The sequence below is a fragment of the Atheta coriaria genome, unplaced genomic scaffold (assembly GCF_025399875.1).
Source record: "Atheta coriaria isolate IRGN ID8LTWV9N9 unplaced genomic scaffold, Caltech_Dcor_3.1 hic_scaffold_7_pilon, whole genome shotgun sequence".
In the NCBI taxonomy this organism is placed as follows: Eukaryota; Metazoa; Arthropoda; class Insecta; order Coleoptera; family Staphylinidae; genus Dalotia; species Dalotia coriaria.
The window spans coordinates 2662495-2679509 of record NW_027045449.1 but is presented as its reverse complement, the minus strand read 5'-3'; the positions used below and the strand labels follow the sequence as shown (position 1 = coordinate 2679509).

The 17015-nt window shown below is 38.4% G+C and overlaps 1 protein-coding gene across 3 annotated transcripts in view; it reads right to left on the bottom strand.

The window, feature by feature from the left end:
• LOC135795903 (homeobox protein 9) overlaps positions 1-17015 on the bottom strand; it is a 97221-nt gene that overhangs the window by 66876 nt on the left and 13330 nt on the right. For 2 of the 3 annotated variants that reach the window (XM_065307713.1, XM_065307715.1), the window contains exon 1: positions 13399-14227. The exons of the other annotated variant lie outside the window; for it this stretch is intronic. The gene's annotated coding sequence lies outside the window, so the exon portion shown is untranslated. Of the gene's footprint in view, positions 1-13398; positions 14228-17015 lie in introns of those variants that run through there. 3 annotated transcript variants of the gene reach the window in all.

The window sequence follows — 17015 nt, the reverse complement described above, 5'->3', positions numbered from 1 at the left end:
CGAATTTTTTCCGAGTCTATTTTTACGCGCTGCCTTTTTCGGAGAATTGTAGGTGGTCGCTATTAATTGAATATTCGAACCCATTATTATCAGATGAAGAACAGCCCACATCATGAGCCGGCAGAGACGACTAAACATAGAGATCACAAGCTACGAGACGCACAAAAATATGGGTCAAATCTTCAATGGAACTTTCTTTCGCTTCAACAAAATCGAAAAAATACTCTGGTGGAAATTTTTTAAGTAATACTTAATGTTTAATTAGTTTAAACTAAGTACTAGAGTGCTTTTATAGCTTCGTACTGCTGTTTCCGTTCGGCGTTTTGTTTTTTGCTCGCGTTCGCATTCTCTCGTGCGCGCTTGTTTTGCTCTTGTTTTGGGCTGCAAGTCCTATTATCAAAGCGAATTTTTCCACACGCCGTGCGCCTGAAATCTTCCGCATCTTCCTCTGGTCGCAGAGAGGCAGCGAGCCCGCGCACTTGTTTTCCTTTCCCGGTCGAACATTAGCTACAGATCGTTAAAGACTAGTCCGACTCGTACTTATTAAGATCGATACACATTGCATTCGCGATGCCGCACAGAGCCGCACGTTCATTAATCGGGCCTGCTGGTTGTTTTGTAAAAGCCCTGCTTCGCTTTTTAATGGCAATTATCGTGTTACGTATAAGCACTTTTAATTACTAAATAACCAGTTGCGCGACTCACAAGAAAATACAGGGCTTTACACATTTTTTCCACACGTAAAAATAATACTTATCTATTTAACTCGTATAAAAAAAATATTAAAACCCTTCTATGAAAAATCACATTATAATTATTAGGAAATTTTAATTAAATTTGATTTTTCGCATTGGTTGCGCAAGTTAGCAGGCGCAAATTTAATTAATTTCTATTCAATTTTTCACTGTGTTTGCCGGCTGTAAGCGATTTCAGCGGAACGCATTGCTACGCATCGCAATTCGCGACGAGCTTTTGTCGAACGCCGCGCGGCCGCAATTATAAAGCGAGAGAATAAGTGACAAAACCCAACGGCGACGCTAAGTACGGTAGGCACAAAGACAGCGTGTGTGGCAAAAGATTCCATTAATTAATTTAATCTAACATGGATCTCGTACAACCACAACAGCAACAACAACAACGGAACCGACGGAACGAACGCTGATGACGTTCGCATGGCAACACGACGACTTGCGTTTTCTTTTTTCATGCTTGTAACCATTGCAACTTCTTATCGACTAATGTTTTTCGTTTTTTGCAATTTTCTTTTAGTAATGCACACACGCGCACGTAGCCTTGGCAAGGGCAATTATGCGATTACGCGATGTGGGCGACATGGACATAGGAAGTGCAAATTGAATTACGCAATTTGTCACACTTTAGATGCGCTTCACGGTGTGTCAATTTTTCACCGCCAACTTTTAACGCTATTCGCCGCCAGGGGGCGCAGTAATTTAATTTCGTTTACGCACCATTCCACAACTCGGCTACCGATGCTGTTGTAGTTGTAGCATTCTGCAACGGCATCAGCATGCCGATTTGATTTTCAATAAGAAACCATGATGATGAGCGGCGTACGTCTTCGCATCGTCGCCGCTGCTCGTCATTATCATTATTATTATTATCGGAAAATTCCATTTGATTCATGTGCGCGCGCGCGCGCTTGCGCTCCCGTGCAAGCCGAACGGTTTTGTGTTGCATTTAATGTGTTGAAACTTGGATTTCTCTATTGAAAAGACGCCGGCGAGCGATGCTCGGATGCGATTTCTGCAAAGTACGAATACGAGCACGAGCACACTCAATGCTTAATTCCATTAATTCGCCATTCTTGCGATGCGATTCTGTCTCGTCGATTTTATAATATAATTTAACATAATACGAAAAACGTAACGTGTGCAACAACGCATGCGGCATGCAATTACGTTCGCGATATTAGCCGCGGAATATATAGGTACGTACCGCTCTGCCGACGCCAATTACCGATTGCCTATTGCTTATTTTCGATCAGCGATTACGATGCGTGCAGCGGTGCATCCGAACACCTGATTAATCACATTGTAAAGTGCGTAATTGTTAATGAAACGTGTTTATTATACGGCGCGCCAACGAAAGCATGAAATTTATTATTACATTAATTATTCATCGATTCGCTGTGCCAATACCGCCAATAATTATTCGGCAATTAATCAACGAATCGAAAAATATTGTGATTTGCTAAACATAATAATATTTTATCATAAAATGATCGTAAAACATTAAAAAATTGAAATTATGATTGATTACAATGCGGTGCAAGAAATCGGTTAATACCGGATGTCTACGTGCGAAAAAGAGCCGTAATTTTCAGCCATAAACCGCACAATTAAGCCCGGCTGCACGTAAGCAACCCGCAAAACAACCCAAAAGTCCCAAATCAACTGCCAACTTATGATTATGACATTATCCACGCTTGAATTACGACCGTCATTAAATACGACAAGATTTTACTCCGGAAAAAACAACATTTTCTCTTTTCGTGCGTAAAAATTCCAAATTCTCGACAACTTCTAACGCGGCAACTAATTACCTCTAGTAAATGTAGGTAAATTTCCGAAAAATTTAAGCAATGTGAAACAATTCCGTAAATTTTTACCAGCCTGTTATTTATGTGTTTACTTCCTAATCATTAGCAGCAACGTGTTGAGCACGAGAAACGCTCCAACATTCTTGTTGAGAATTTACGAGTTGACAGCAATTAATCGCAAATTAAACTTCAATTTGATGGAGAAATAAATCGCTCTTTAATTATACGCCTCGCACGCATTACACACGCTACACATTACGAATTACTCAATATGCAAATCGGCGTATTCTCAAATTTCGTCTTTCACGCGCGTTATTTTATTTCACTGGGTGCTCTATTACCCGAACGCAAATTCCGACGAATCGCCCAAGGGTCTCTGTGTGTCTGTTTTAAATAAATACTTAACGAGAAATGTGAATTAGAAATTTTCGATGCGGGGCGATTTGTCACAAGAAAAAAACATGATTTGCGTTCATTAGAAAAGCGAAAAATGTCCTTATTTCCTATTATTCAATCTCGATCCACGATTACGTCAGCAGTGTGCGTGCGTGGCGTATGGAAACGATTCCAACAATTTCACTCATCGATCTAGTTCCAGTTGTACTTATTAGCGAATCACTGCGCGGCACTGCAACGCGATATAGTTGTTTATAGCCGCTGCCTGTTCGGCTTACTTACTCTGCTTTATGGCAAAAGCAACAACCTGCGAGATAACTAACGAGCTTGCACACCGCTCTGCCGCAGCAGCGGTTGCAGCAGCAAGAAAACGAAATGGAAATCTCGCCGCGCGCGCGAGCGCGTATTATGCACATCCACTTTTTGCGCCGCCGCTGCGCGCCGCACATTAAACGTAACATTTTTTTCATAAATCACCGCTCGCCAACTTTCTCTGATGCGATTACAGTGGAGAACAGCGCCGTTAGAAATTCGATTTTATCACGAAATGCATTTTTCGGTATCACTAGTGACATCTAGCGGTAAAAATTCAGCTCGACTTTTCTAGTCTACCTTGTCGATTGCGCAAGTCACCTCGGCTCGACTCAACACTGGGCGCAGTACTGTGTTGTGTTGATTTGATCCAGTGCGTGGTGCATTGCACTGCACCCACATAGCGAAAGAATTTTCCGTCCACCCGGCCGACGACGACCGAACCTAGTCCATTGTATGCCAATAAACAAGACTTCGGAGCGGCGCGCGCAGTGCAAACACATATTTCTTCATTCATGCCTTGATTTGCACGTAAATAAAGAGCACGCCGCATAAGTGGCCACCGCGCAAGCAAACTACGACGACGACGACGATGAGGAAAAATCGAAAGGACTGCGCGAGTGCAATTGTTTGCGTGGCGTATAAATTACGCTTGCGTAAAATATGCGCCATTCAACACGACAAGGAATAAAATAGTATATTAAGTATCAAGTGCGCTAAACGTCACTTTAACAACGTTTCCACGTTGAGATTTTTGTAGGTATTTGAATTTTTGAAAGTTAAAACATCGACCCCATGACTAAAACCCGTGACTAACGTACTTTAGTCACGGCCTTTAGTCGCCAGTGATTAAAGTGCCACTTTTTATGTATCGAAACCATTGAAAAAGTGGTGCATTAAACGTGGTAGTAGAAAAATCAACAAAAAATAAACTTACTATATACAAAAGTGTAAATCTTTGGGAGACACTCACCTGAAACAAAATAAATAAAATTATTAGTTAAATGTATTACAATTTAGCACAAAATATTTCGTATTGCATGAATAATTTCGAACGCACTTTTTACACGCGTCATTAAATTGTAAAATTTCTCCCATCGCGAGAAGATGATTGCACTTTTTGCACGGGTTTCGAGACCAAATCGCGATGATCATAACCAATAAAGCAATAATAAACGGCAATAAAAACAAATGAGATTTCCTTCCAGCCGCGCGTTCGCTGGCTGGACACCCAAGCGACTTCAATCAATTGAATTGATCATCTCGCTTGCATATTGCTCGCCAATTGCACACTACTCAAGTAATAACATTTTGCAATATTTTGACGCATCGCACGCAACTTTCTCGCTGAAATGTTGCAATATCGCCGGCCGGACAATTTCGGAATTTATGAATCATCAATGTGGCGACTATTTACAACTTCTAATAACTTGTGCACTATGAAAGCACCACAGCCGCCTCTTGGGTATATTAAAGTTTAACATTTTGAATTTTCATCAAATTTACGACTGGGTTAATGAACGTGTAATTTTTGTTTGCATGCACATTTGATATTTGAAATTACATCGGCGCCCGCCTGCAGTAGGGTATTACGATTAGGATTACAAAGCGCTAAATTACATTTTATAATTAAATTTCACTCGTCACCTACCACAGCGCAAGCGCAGTAGATACAACGCTACGGAAGTGGAAAAAAATGTGAAATTAAATTGCGAAATTTAAATTTGACGCTCTTATGCATCAATTCAATAACGCCATTAAGTCTACTTGTAATTTATGTTACACATGCGTCCAGTATGCGCGCTCAGGTGAGGTGAAAATATATAGAAGAAGAAGATGAGGAAAAAAACACACTTACGCAGATGCGGTTTGCGGCAATCGCGCCGCGCGCGCTTACATTTATTAACGAAATTATTTATTACGCGCTTATCTACTTTTTCCATCAAGCGGCGCGCGCAAAGATGCGCATCTCTGCGCCGGGCCGCCATTAGCCGCGCTAACAGTACACGAACGTGCGCGCCGGATTTTCTAACTTTGTTGGCACTTAGCTCGCATTATGCGCACGCCGGGCATGTATGGCGAAATGGTAAATCACGTGCGCGCGCGCGTCCGGCTTAAATGCTGCACAATTTAAACGTCAAGCTTGATTGGTAAATTAAGGTGAAACTTCTTACAGGTTAGGTTACATCTCACAGTGGTGGATGACACTTGAAAAAACCCATTCAAAGGGGCAAAATAGTTAAGTATAGTTTACTTAAGCATAAAAATATTTAAAAAAAAAAACACCCTTTTAGATATTTATATTATAAATATTGACTTAACTTAAGTAACTTGAAATGCACCGTTAATTTTTCTGCATGTGGCAAATATAATTGCACTCCGAATGTGTGCGCATCGATAATAATAATTATAAGTAAGTAACTTAAGGCTTTTGCGTTGAGACTTAAGTCGTAAGCGACGCGCATCGCAAAGCATCAAAGCGCCGAATGGACGTTAAAAATTATATTGATACTGACAGAAATAGTTATTAATGATAGTTGGCAGCCAGTTTGCTTTTTCATCAATTGCAGGCGAAGCATCGCGAAGAGTGCATGGAATTGTGCGATTGCTCAGCGGATTCCTAATGATGGAAAGTGTTTTCAAGCATCAGTTAAAAATCACCATAAAATAGACGTATACAAACGCACAAACAAATTAAGAAAAATATATTCTCAATTAACGGCGCAAAGATGCGTTATTTTTGCTTTAAAAGCTTCAGAAAAAAAAAACGTTGAGGTATGTCTTGACATCACTCACATAGAGTATTTCTCAAGTACCTGCGAGTTCTTATAAGAATCCGTCTGAAGAACTGGTGCAATCTGTGTACCTGTCCGCACCAGGAATGCGCACAAGTACGAATAATCGCCGTCCATTAGACGTGTATTAACCTATTAAAGTCGGCCGGCCGCTCGCTGACTTCGTCATCTCGCATCTCGGGGAATTTATTATTCGCCAACCGAGTAATCAATTCTAAACGTTTGGCGCGCACAGCATCTCTATTTGGTTATTAATTCGTCCATAAAACAACTAAAAACAATAAGTTGAGCAGAAAAAACAGCAACTGGCATGACGAAGAGTTTAAGAGCGTTAAGGTAGGTTGAAGGTGTGAGGTGTTCGCTGACATTTCGATTCCTGGTTAACATTGACATTTACCTCGGCTCGTAAAAACGTAAAAATTTGAGTAGATTTTAAAACGAAAATGTAAATAAATAAATATTTACCGCGCAAAATGCAGAAAATGTTGTGTTGGTTGGTTGGTTGGTGTAATGTACGGAATAAACACATTTCTAAGGTGGTGCTGATCGAATTTCGTTCGTATTCGGTCGTTATTCGCGCTCCTCGCCTGTTTTTATCATGAAATGTGCGTGAATGCGTTTATTGGTTTCGTTTGCGCGTTGCGGGTCGCAACATCTCTCGCGTGCGCCGGGGACCGGTAGTGTCGTAACCACTCGACGAGGTCTTTAACCGAATGCCGGTGCAACGTTGTCTAAGTCTAACTGTCTACAGCGTTAGACAAAATTTAACAAGGAGGTAAAACACTGAATTTGTGCTCGAAATAGCGAAAATTACGCTGGAAACAGCTCGCAGAATCAAAATTCTTTAAATTTTAAAATACTCTGTTAAATTATTTACCAATCGCTTGAAAATTTGCAGAAATATTGATTACAGCACGACAAATCAAAAAATAAATTCTCCCATTGCTACATTTTTGAAAAATTAAGTTTATTGGTGGTCAAAGTATCAAAAAGTAGTTATATTGCATTTTTTTTGCCAAATTTAATCAAAAAAATAGAAAAATCAAATAATTTTTTATTTTTATATATTGAAGTAGACCTTTTTCTTGAGCTATCTATTATCTAAATATTTATGTGCCATTCTGATACATGAAAAACCGAAAAGTTGTTCTTTTCAAAGCGTTTTTGCAAATTTTTTGATAATTTTTGAAAAAAATCATAAAATGTTATTTTTTCTACCTTTGCAAATAAAAATGCTCCCCGCATATGGACCACTCAACAAAATATCTTTAGTCATCCTTCATAAGCTGATACTTACAGGTATATTACTACTTATCCCATCGAGCAGTCTTCTCTCCGCCGACCAAAGCAACATCACAAGAAGTTCCGTTGGGCAGCGTATGTATGCTCACTTGTAACAAGATGCTCTAAATACAGAACGGCGGATGAAATTTATTGCCGAACGTCGTTATAATTCAGCACCGCGCGACGTTTATGGAAGCGAAATAGAATGCCCGACTTAATGGGCAATTCATTCATGAAATTAGCAGTAAAATTTCAAGTGCGCTGCCATGTTCGGCATTTTTTGCCGTCCACTGTCCGCACGAACATACTGCTCATCATCTCTTCTATATTTTTTGTTTAAATATCACATATAAAATAAATTATATTATTACGACGTGAGTAGTTTTTTGCATACGCGCTCATATTTCATAAATTAATTACGCCCGACGGATAGCATCTCACAAACCGAATTATAAATTAAAAATATTGCATGCGCGCTGCAATTTTGCGGTGCGTAACGACGAAATATCGGACCGCTCGGAATAAATCATTGGCCGCATGGGAATAAATCACGAAAGCGCGCATCGCGCGTAATTCATACTCGCGATTTGCGCGAATGCGCACACGCAGTAAGTGAAAAAACCGGTATATCTCATAAGTGTACTGCCGTGCACTTAAATTCACTTTGCGCCAACTGACGAACATCGGTTTCTTATCATTAAGTCATAAATCTTTCAAATATCTATTTTCTCTCTACGAAATTTTTACGTTTCTTGATATTCTACTTAAAATTAAAGAAAATAAATACAAATTCCTTGAATTTCTATTCATCCACACTTAATAATCATCTATAATTAACTGCAACACCGCTTATTCATTAAATTAATTAAAACTTCAATGAAAACATGGATTTTTCTGTAATTTTTTGTGCGAATTGTTATTTCATCATCGTGAAAATCATCAAATTACACAATTTTACAGTCGGTAGAGGTTGTGGTAGTAATCTGCAAGTGAGTCGAATGATGATTATTCACAAGGTGTGCGCTGATATCGGCATCGAACGTGAAATAGCAAACGCGATGTGTAAATGTCAATGCCGAGAGTCACAGCACAATGTCTGTCTGCGCGCGAGGTGCTTCTTTCTGTTTCGTTGTGTGTTGCTTTTTTTTATTCACCGGCGCAGCACAATGTGAGACGAAGAGTGCGCGCATATTCTTGCGTTGAATGTGTGTGATATTTATTGCAGCATTGTTTGCATGCTTTCCTTTGTTTCGTGTTAGATGCATCATTTATTCCGAGTGTAATGTAATTCTTCGACATGTTGCAATTGTCCTTATGTAGGATTTTATTCATATTCATAGTTATTCATATGACAACTCGACGTTAATAAAAATCTAAACTATCGAAAGATAAATTATGTTTGAGAGTAAGATTCGAGTATTTTTTAAGTATTTATGTGTTTATATTGATAATTAAATTTTTATAAAATTTATTTTAAGGCTTCTAGAGTGTTATATTTGTATTCGTGTGGTGTTTTTTTACGCAGTGTGAATTTCGCTTCCGTTAGCTGCGTGCTCGTTTTCTGGGAGACCTTTGTGGTCTCCCAACCGCGTAGAATTTCAATGTGTTCGCTCGTTTTATAATACAACTAATTACACAGCGCGCCGAGAGTGTTGATAGATTCAGATTAGCGTTATGCTAATGCGCTTTTTCCCGGCGTTGGCTTTTTCCCCTGCAAACCGCATTAGCACAATTTTCACCAAATCATCATCACAACACAATGCCGCATTAAAACAAATACAATCAAGGTCGTTTTCGTTTTGATGCATAAATTAAAATAAACTATTCTCTGTACACATTAAAGTGTTTTGAAAATAATTATTTATTATTATATTGGGTACTTATTGAAATTATCCCACTGACCTATTCTAACCCGGTCTAGCCGGCATTTGGTCGAATCGGTTATAAATTAAAAACTCGTTTTCGTTCGCCGTCCGCGGGTAACACACTCGCGTGTGTGTTTGGTTTCAGTGTGTCGACGTCGCTTGGTTATTATTAGAGGTTATTAGCTGACCAGGAGTGAATTTTGTGTATGCGTGCATGCAAGAAAAGCAAGAATGTGGAAACAAACGAGCCGAGAAATATAAAACCGGCGAATAAAAATGTTTGAGATTTTATTGCTTCTAATGCGGCGTCATGTTGTGAAGCGAATCATTTTTTTCAATTTTTAAACAATTTAATAAATTATCGGCAGTTCTCAAGAGAGAAATTCGCCGACTGGTAGTCAACTTGCTAAAGACGTGTATAATATACAAATAATATGTGACATCAAATGAATGATTATATGGCGATTTTAAACATTTTGCAGCGATTTCTATGTGTTTGTGCAGCTAATAAAATACCACGCGGTAATTTATTATAAAGTGTAAAATAAATAACGAACAGATGCATTTATTGACATTTTAGGCGCTCGAAACGTAGGTGCAGTCGCTCATATCGCCGGTGCTTTCCCGCTAACGCGCCAAACCTAACGATTTTCGCGCAGACAATGATGACGACAGGCAACTTACAATTTTGCATTATATACAGAGTACTACATAAAATTCTACAATAAAAAACGCAAAAATCTACCAAAAAAATCTTAAATTTCATCATTTTAAATTTTTTTATAAAAAATATAATTTTCATCCAAAAAACAACAAAAACACTAAAATTAAATTTTGATCACTCAGTATATAAAATTTATATAAGGAGCGAATGTTTTGCATATAGAAACAAGAAAATTATTACAGCAACAATTTTGGAAACACGTCCAATACAGATGCCGTAGCGAATCGCACGTTTTAATTGAAATTTAATTAAATATTTAAAGCCAAAAGCCAATCGGCCTGCTGGAGCTCAAAGACGCGAGCCATCAATGTGATTAATAGACGCGGACGCAGCCAACGAGGAAACTAAATATCGCGTAAAAATTTCGGGAGAAACTTAAACTTTGCTCTTTTGCTCTCGACCAGAACCAGTACGCTTTGCAAAACATCAAAAAATGAAAATGGACATTCGCAGACGATTTTCCCGCGCTGCGCGCCGCCTTCGGTTTCACTTCGTTAATTGAATTTATACCGAGCTGTTAATTACATATATCTACACGTCGCGAATGTAAATTGGACAAAAATTAATTACCATTGGAATGTGTACTATAATAGTCGTAAAATCATCTTCATATCAAATCTAACATTTGCTATTTTTGTTTATCGACTGTTTGAAGGCGTTGAAAATTTTTCACTCGGCTTGCCCACTTGTCTTCGCGCTGTGCAGTGCAACACAACTAAAATAGCAAAGTGGCACGCAGCGAGTTTTTTTCGGCTTCATCCTCGGCTGGTCAGCGCTTTGACAGCAGGCGGTATATTAAGTATTAAATGTATATTAATTATCGAGGATTAGAAATTGACGTCGAGACAAATTTGGGGAGAAACAGTCAATATCTTATCCGCATATAAACATCACTTTGCGTTTTTATGCTGCCCGCGCGCAGATTCACGCAGATGATGCTGATAAATTTGCACTCTAAGCACATTATTGATTTTCACTTATATTATCATCATCTCTAAGCGGATATATAAGCTTTGCATAAACTTTTATCCACAAAAATTCATAAAAAATAAAAAAATTATAAATTAACATTTAATATTACAATCGTGTAAATATACCTTTAATTAATTACAACCTCAGCGTATCGAAACAGTTAAATCCATTTAAAAAACATTTCTCTCGCGTTATCTGCCTGTTTTTGATGCTGCCTGCCTCGCGGGGCAAAATAATTTATAAATTCATTCGTCACCGGACGCTTCTTTCACATTTCGATTTTTATTTTTATTTTTATATATTCTTACTTCAGGTCTTCATGGATGAGCAACCACTTGAAATATTGCTCTTTTTAGCGACGTGGACGTATTTACCGATATGCCAAACACACACTGGCCAGGCACTCGATGAATTCAAACACGCATCCCGCCGATTTCGTCAATCATAATGGAATTTTCTAGTCGTTTTGCTAAGGCAATCAACGCGCGCGCGCGCGCCTCGCTATAATTGAAATATTTCCAAGCGCGTTTCCTAACAAACGACCCAACTTCGAAAGTGATTAAGTATTAAATCTATAAGTATGTCCAACAGTTTGCTGCGGTGACCGATGGCGCTCTTCCTAATGACATTCGTGTGACCGTTTTCGATTTGTTTATCGCGCTCGTTAATTACCGGCGCAATATATCAACGGCGCGTTAATGACGCTTTCTTTTACATTTTACAACACTTTGTCGAATGGTAATTGAAATTGAATTCGTGAATATTACCAGCGTCGACAAGTTGGGGAAGAAGTCACAAGTTAAAAATCGTTTCTTAATGACAACAACGACCGCATCGCACGAGTGTGTTCCGTGTCCACACGACGAAAGTAGGTATGCGCTGGCTGTGATTAATTCGTATATTATTTATTATTTCGCTTAAACCGTTATCAATTTTCGGACAATTGGACGTACGCCATACGGCACATACGCATTCATGCGCAATTAGTTGCGATAATATTCGGACCTGTCAACCACAACTCAAAAAACAACATAAATATGAAAATAAAGTCTACAGGTGACAATCAACTTAAATTCATGATATAAATTGGTCGTATTATGGTCTACCTTTAATAAAATGCAACCAAAATCACCAATTTTAGTTTATTGTCACTTTAAACCTTTAAAATTCATCACTAAGTACCAGTTTATTTATTTTTGCATACTTTGCATATTTTTCTTTCGACATCCACTTCTTCCGAACATAAATTCATCCTATTTATTTATTCTGCTGCGGTTTATTATTTAGCGACGGTGTTTTTGGCCATTACGCTTGCATTGCATCGACCGGAATGAAATTTTTTGCACTTTCGGATAATTTAAATGTACTGATTTGTGAAATGAGTTTGTGTTTTACTTTACGCGCGGATGCAACTATGTTACGCGTTTCTTTCGCGCGTCGCGTTGGTCATGGTTTGCTCGGAAATCGGACGCGGACGACCGCCGACCAACTGTACTGTTATAACACCTACGATCGGACCGGACCGTCCTCGTCGTCAACCTGCATAAACTGGAATCTTCATTTTCACATCTTCATTTACATTTCGACTTTTATTTCTTAGTTTTTCCTTTGGAAAATATAACGGTTTATGAATAATTCTATTGTTTTTTATATTTTTTGTAAAAAATTTGAAATTTTTATGAAAATATTTACAATGTGTATAATTTTAATCATCTCTACGACCCATTGCACCCAACTTCATATATCACACGGTAATAAATACCAATAAAAACGGCAATATCGGCAATAATCGCCGCATTGCGCAGCGCGTATTAAATTGGTAATAAAGTCAACGCAGAGATTCGTCGCATCTCTCATCGTCGCTTACTGTAAAATAAATCGTGATGGGATATCCTACTCAAATCAATGTCACAATGTTAACGGGCGCGTATTAACGTTGGAAAGTTTGCTGATCGAGAAATTATGGGAAAATTGTATTCATTTCCGATCATAAAAACAAAAAACAAAACGAAAAATTAAATTCCAATAATTACACTAAAGCGCATGTAAAGGCAGGTAAAACAAGTGTATGTAATAAATTGTGCGCACTTTTTATTTGTTTAGGTGCCTAATTATAATTTTCCGTCGCTTGTAGATGTCACGATTAAAAATGTGCATGTTAATCGCGCTAATGTGTATTAATGCGTACGAAACAGGAAATCGTCATTGAGTAATGTTAACCACGTTAATAATGTTAATTGGTTAACCTAGCGACGGCAAGATATTCCACGAATTTCGCCATAAACCTTCAATAAATACTTAATTATATAAAAAACAATTACGTCTTATTAAAATGGTGAAAATTTCATTAAATAAGTCAAAAATCATTGAAATATCGCATAATTATTTCACCTTTATAAAAATATACCCAAAAATTATCGCACTTAATAAAATAATTTGTTTATTTTATTACTACTGCAATCTGCTTTAAAGAAATCAAAAACAACTTACGTTTAGTTAAATATGATGAAAATTCCATGAAAAAACTCAAAAATCCTTTGGATATCGCACAATTAGTCCACCAAAATAAAAAAATTATCGCACTTGTTAAAATAATCCGTCAAACAAAAGTTTGCTCATTTTATTCCTTCTGCAGTCTGCATTAAAATCACTTCCTGCAAACGCCGTGGATATCGATGCGTCAATGGAACAGTAACCCACACAAATCGTATAAGCACACACTGGAACAAACCGATTGTAAATTGTAAACGTCAAATATTTGCCGTCCACTTGACGAAGAGTTAATAAGTGTGCAAACTTCGGACGTTAGGATGCGTCAATATTTGCGCGGCGCTTCGAGAGTTCCGCAGCGCGCCGCACAAAAGAGAAAACACTGTTTCACACATAAAAAACGCACCAAAACAACCAAAAATAATAAAAATAAAAATAAAATTCGTTATGTCCCCGGCGTTCAAACAACAACCACTAATAAAATAGTAAAATTACCAAGTCGTTAATCCGCACGCGTACACATTATATTGTCTGTGGTCAGCTGACACACCATCAAACACACAACAAAACCACAATCCGGTATCTTTAGGTAACTATCACACAACTTGAGTGTATCTCCTTCTCCTTGTTAGGGTCTGCCCGTTGGTCCTTGTAGTTGAGTAGAGTTAAGTTGAGTTGAGTAAAGAGTGGGGGTAGGGTGTAAGATCCCCTCGCGGAAGGCACGCAAGGTACCGGTGCGCAGCGTGTGCGTGCGCCGCTGCTGGCTGCCTCGAAGGGTATACCACACGGTGCGGCTGGTGCGACCTTCCGAAGCGGTACTTGTTCGCGCTTAGCGGTACCGACAACTGCTCGCCACCCACCGTCCGCGGACCCAAAGACCTACATTCGGTCCCCACACCGTTGCCGGAGCCCCACCTGCGTGAGGTGAAGACTCCTGCGATCCCCACCAGGCACACCTGCAATCGCTGCGCGGAGCGGAGTCAAGCAGCCAGCAGAAGTTACCAGCGGTTTAGGGATACGGTAACAACGATGCACTTTTTTATTTAAAAAATAATAATTTTTAACCAAAAATTTAAAAATTCACGACGTGCACTGTTTCGCTGCGCGTAGAAGACTGACCAAACATGAAAACACAACAAACAACCTGAATCTTATCTTTTTTATGTCTTATCTCTGTTTACATTCCACGCCGAGAACAAAAACATCACAGCAAACGTGTATTCTTCGAGTTTAAAATTTTATTCGCTTAAATTTCAATAAATTGTATTCATTTTAATTTGCATTCATTTCGATCTGTATCAGGCAGTTTAATGTGTCTGGATAAGCACTCCGCTTGTGTAATTGCCCGTCTTAATAGCGGATTGGGGCCGATTTAAATGCAACGCGAAAATTACACCTTGTGGATGTGTAGCAGGTCGGATTGTTTGAGCGACGGCGTGTAACGAGCAGGCAGCGACTGAAAATCATCCGCGGCACATACTCGTAGGATGAGTACTTACAAGCAATTTGCAAAACGGCGATTTTCCCTCCGACACTTTTATCGCCGGCTTTAATTGCACTTCACTTTGCTTCTTGTCTTCACCGCCGACGTAAAGGGCATGGGATATTTCACAACAAGGCAAAATAAACAAATTAAAGCGATCGGCTTTCACAGCGCGCATAAAAATGATTAAGATTAAGTTTTGAACTAAATTTAGTAGAAAAATTAAATATTTTTGTGTGGTAAAAGATAAATTATTGCATCCTAAGGATAAATTTGATGCTAAAGTGTTTAAAATGTAAAATTAGTTAAACAAACCGCTGGTAAATTACATTTCCGAGCGTTTTGAGTAAATGCCACAATAACTTAATTAATTATCACTCACGTTGAAAAATATCCAGTCACGCATACAATTCGTTACCGAAATGTATTCTGAAGTAATTAAAATTTAATGATTATTTAAATACACGCCTGGAATATCAAGTTACAAGCAAAAATGTAAAAATTTTCAAATAAAATACGCTTTGAGACATCATGTTTTTAAACTCTTTTTCCTCGGTCATTGTAATCGTTATTTGCTAAAAATAAAATAAAGCTAAAAACGGCAATATTTCTAGTTGAAGAAAAAGTTGACTCAAAGTAAAGATGTTTTAAAGCACAAATAGCAGCGTTAACGCATCTTGCGCGCGTCCGTCGTGCGTGTTTTTTATTAACAACTCACGCTTTACGAATTATCCGTTTATTCCGAAATTCTGCGCGGAGTGTGCTCAATTCCGACGCGCTGTGAGTGAAGAGCCAACCCGGAATTATGTTTTAATTAGCGCTTTAAATCTCTGCCGGCTAGAATGATCCGCGGCGGCCATTTGTAGAAGTAATAATATAATTGTGTGTATTTACGCCGCGCACCCAGAAGACCGTTAATGTGCGGGTTAATGGCGCTCGTTTTAGGATAAAAACGCAAAGGCAAAAATAATAAAGTAAATAATATTGTCAAGTTAAGTCAAGTCAAATACTATACTTTATACACTATATAAATATTAACACCTCGGTAAGTAATATGATACTGGAAAATAAATTATAAAAAATATGAGACGCGGAGTTTCCTGATGATACCGACATTACTAAGTAAATTCAATGCGTGGTGAGATGCAAACCCACAAGAATTATACGCGGCTTACATCAATGTTTAATATTTCACGTCATTAGACCTCATTGCAAATAGAAAAAATAAGCGTGATGCGTACTTTCAACTACCGTTCAGCGTTGATTTGCGATTTGCAAGAAATAAAAAATAAACGCGAGAAATTTACTAGGTATTTATGATCTAAATCTTTTTACCTCTGATTCCCTTAGAAATTTCACAATTTCATCTTCTTGACCTTTCGAATGCTGCGAGTTCAAAGCTCACGCGCGTTTACCAGCGCCGATATTCAATCGAATGATGAATTCGTGTCAGTCCGGGACGGAGACTAATGTCCAGGACATGATCTGAATGTGTAGGAGTTTCTATCTCGTGGTCTAATCTCCGTCAAACTTGAATTCATTGCACAATGAATGTATCTAATCAGCGTAAAATGTTTATCGACGTGGAAAATCAAATGCTGCCATTATACGGGTTGTAATTTGGTTTTTGTGGTGGAAATAAAAATAAACGAACTTTTCCACAGCAGACAAGTTTAGTGATAAAATGAGCTTCCTTTTGTGTGAAATCCTGTAAAACCATATTGGGTTCGTTTGATGAGAGTGCGCAGAGACGAAAATGAGTCGTTAGGTAAAATTTATTACAACGCACATGTTCGACGATTGGACAAGCGCGAGGAATCGGTTATTAACATGTTTGGACAGGCGAAAAAGTCAGAAAAAACCGCGCGCACATATTCTCCAGATGTTTTCGAGAAGCGTCTCAGTTACGTGCACGTCAAAAGGTTTTAATTATTATTTTGATATCGGAATACGCCGCCAAAGACAGGAGTACACGAAATCTATTTGTACGCTCTTCATTAATGACTAATTAAATACTGCTTGTGTATGTATTCCGAGGCGTCATCGTGCGTGTTTTTTCTACTTCTACTTCTACCGCAACATCATCAAATTACCAGCTGGTTATCAATTGATTTTAATAAGCAAGAAGAAAATA